This window comes from Morone saxatilis, unplaced genomic scaffold (assembly GCF_004916995.1).
Source record: "Morone saxatilis isolate NCDOM2014 unplaced genomic scaffold, NCSU_SB_2.0 Contig2, whole genome shotgun sequence".
NCBI lineage: Eukaryota > Metazoa > Chordata > Actinopteri > Moronidae > Morone > Morone saxatilis.
In genome coordinates, this window is record NW_023339762.1 from 4,245,029 (window position 1) to 4,248,973 (window position 3,945).

Consider the following 3,945-nt stretch of genomic DNA (forward strand, 5'->3'; position numbering starts at 1 on the left):
ACTATAGACTGCCCCCCCCCCGGGCTTCCAGACTTGACTCACCCCTGCGTCTCTGCGCACCTCGAAGTTAGAGGGTCCCGTAGCTTCCCACCTTCATCTCCAGCATCCCGCGGAACACGTGCCGCTGCTGCAGGAGCGATCCGATCAGGGATCCGATCATAAAAACCAAAAATAGCTTAAAGGTTGTGGATGCAGCAGGCTCAGTGTATCTGCTCCCAAAGTTGGACGCGGGATCATTACGCAAACTGCCGTCGTGATTTCCATTGAGTGTGATCTGGCTGCATCTTTCCAGCTGTGCTCCACGCGACAAACAGCTGCTGGTGAACAGCTGGAGTGGAATATAAGATCATTTCCCCACAGCCCTTTAATGTCTCAGCTCAGTCAGGTTACTTACACATGATATAATAGTGCAGCAATGGTAGATTCATTCATGTTAAATGGGCACATGATGGGAAGCCTTTATGTCAAACTGATATTAGAGGCTCCTCTTGTGCTCCCACCTTGCAGGTTAACTGAATGCAATGAAATGATTAAGTGAAGTGAGAGCTATTTCATATTGCACCCCCATGAAGTTGGGGCACTCACAAGAGACAGAATTTAAAACATGATCATAATCATTGCTGCAGAGATATCCTGATCTTTAGTCGGTAGAATGGGTGAAGTTCCAAAAAAACAATGGATCCTACATTTCCCATCATGCAACTTGACAGCACCTTTCATTAAACTGTCCTTGTCAGGCAAATGCCAACATCTTCCAAACTCCATCCCCACAGTCTGTAGTAACAAAGACTTTCTTTTAAATCAGTAGTCTCTCTAAACTCAAGCCGAGGTGACCGGTTACATCGCTATGACATCATCAGGTTGTTGTTTTTTTTCAGTCTCTGGAAAGATCCCTCCAGAGCATTACACAATAGTCCTCTCAGGCAACATAGTACTCTTTATAACTAGTATGTCAAACTTTATGTGTAAAACTGGCGGAGTGGCCCTTTAAATGAGCAAGAACACTCAATTACATCGGCATTTAGTTTAAATGAAACCATGTCTAATCCACTTTAAACTAAAGTATGTGTTAAAAATCATCAACTTCATTGATCATCATCCCATGCTGCTGCTCATGTCAGAGCAAAGAAGAGGGGGGTCCCATGGGAGTGTGACACCGTGGGGGGAAGAAAGAAAAAAAGTCACACCGATGGAGATAAATGATGAATGAATCGCATCTGTCCCCTCCTCCGCTCAGCAGTCTCTGGAGACTCTGTTCAGCACCGCATCTGAACCTGATCAGGAAACGCTCCTCTGCTGCTGCTGCATCTGTCTGTCTGTCATCTCCCCCATTCACTCAGTCTGTCCCTCAGCTGACACATCATGTTACTGACACACACAGAATAGGCTCCTTCATGTATTAATACAGGTTGATATTTTTACATGAAACTCTTACTTTGCTCCCATCAAACAGTGTGTGCGTGTGTGTGTGTGTGTGCTGCTTCTTTTCACCTTTGACTCAAACTGTCATCCGTTACACATACTTATCTGAAGATCAAACACCTATTAGTAAGAAAATCATCCCTCAACGCTTCAAATGCACTGACAGACAACCAATAAAACTGGCTAAGATTAATAATAGCCTATAATTAGTATTTCTTTTTCATATTTACTGACACAGTATTTATAGCTGCATTTGATCACTACAGAGCTTTACAGCATGGAGCTCCTCTTCCTATGTCATACAGGAGTTCCAGTGTATCTTGTGGGTCTGTACTCCATCTCGAGGTAGGACTTTGACAATATTTATTCTGCAAATGTTACAATTTTTTTTCTTCTAAAAGTTCCTCAAAGGAAAAAGGAAGTGGTTTGATGCAGAATCGTGAGAAAACTTAATCTGCTCAATATGTGCACAAATGCATGTAGGCACTCAAAATCACAAAAATCACATAGGAGCTCGGAGGAGCAGCTGTGCAGAATTTCATCGTGTTTCAGGTTTAGCCCTCTTCCCCAGCCGCATCGAGAGGGTTGTGCTGACGTCTCTCTAGAAAAAAGGGAAAAGAAGGAAATTATATACTGACTGCACCACATCCAAAAAGCTGTAAATACAAACAATGTTTGTTTTTTCGTAGCATAGTAGAAAAGCTCAGGTGTAAACAGTAAAATATATGATGGCTGAACTTAATTTAGCTGCTTCAGTTTGATGATCACCTGTGCTTTTAGACATTAGACACTTTATGTCTCAGAGACCGGCAGCATTAGAAACAAGGTAAATTTGACACGGTATCTGTATAAAGGCATTTAGATAAGGTATGTGAACAGTGACAGTGCAAACAGTGCAGTATAACAAGGTAGTGCACAAAAAATAACATAATTAAAACAATACAGAGACATGAGCACAGAAGTAGTGTCCCCTGTCTGTATAGAATACATTAAAGGCACTTGTGCATGACAGGTAAACTGTAACAGTGTCAGAGCACTTGGAGTAGCTAAATGCTGATTCCAAAATGTTAACATGTTCACAGCATCGACATATATGGACGTTACATCTTCACTTCCTTCCACTGTCTGATAATGAAGCCAAAATATCCCAGATACGGCCACTGCAGTCTTTGGCCCTTCAGAGCCAGAGTATGCGCAGGAGTGATCGGTGGTGGTGCCGTGGTATCGAATGTATTTGTACTTTGATTTGTTTAGTTTGGCCCAAGTCCCATCTGCTAACATGGAGACAGCAGGCTAGATGACCTATAGTGCAACCAGCCACCAGGGGGCAATCAAGATTTTTTTGGCTTCACTTTTGAGTCGTGGTGTATCTTCATATATGTCGATGGTTCACAGTGATAATGCTACTGTGATGTTTAGCATGCGTAATATTTACCATGGTTGCCATCTTAGATATGTGTGTTAGCATGCTAACACTAAAATATGTTTCATAATCTTTAACAGAGCTTAAGCGCAGGTCTTAATGCTACCAATGGAGCTCCCCCTGCTGACCATTAGAAAGAATGCAGATTTAAGACACTTCCATGTTGGCTTCACTTCTCAGACCTGAAAGGTCTGTCCACTGCTTACATACTGTCAGTGGTCTTTATGCTAAGCTAAGCTAAGTGGTTACTGGCTCCGGCTACATATTTACTGCACATACATCAAATTTTTATCATATCCTCACAAGAAAGTGATTAATATGTGTTTCCCAAGATGTCAAACCGTTCCTTTAACATGAGCTCAAAGTCCTTGTAATGAAAATATTACATTTGTTGTTAGAACACAGACCATGTCTGTCTTCCTCATCTCTCCAACTATGTATCAGTTATCTCTTTGTCTACTCTGTCTCTGCTCAAAAAGCCGCAAGTATCAAGACCCGAGACTGGAGAGGTTTCCCCTGGGTGCAGGTCTCCACTCTGCGTCATCAACGGCCCGATAATCACATTAAAAGCAGTCCATAGGCGAGAGGGAGATTATATTTGGCTTTTAATTGTTCTCCTCAGGAAACACTTCCTAACCTCCCTCTCTCTCGAAGTTCCCTCTTGGTCAACCGCTGCTATTTCGAGGTGTTTTTTGCCTAAACTGCGGCACAGACACATGAAGTGGAAGATTCCTCATTAAAATTGGTATAAAAGTCTTGAGGAAAACGGCCTGTGCTTCCCCTCCTCCTTTCTCCTTTCTCCTTTCTTTCCTCCCTGTCCGACTCACAAAGATCACAGTCTCTAGCGCTGAACGCACACACCTCAGACACACACGCACAGCTGTGTCCACCACACTGCACACTTTTTCTATCTGCTTCTTCCTTCCCTTTTTCCTACTCCTTTCCTTCCCTCACTTCCAGCAAACCTCATTTCCTCATTTCTCTTACTTGTCATGTCTCTGCAGTCATTTTCTATCTCCATGCCATCGCTCCTCTTCCTTTTTTATTTTAAACTTGCTCCATCTCTCATGTCTCTGCTTCTTTCATCATCTCTTCCTACT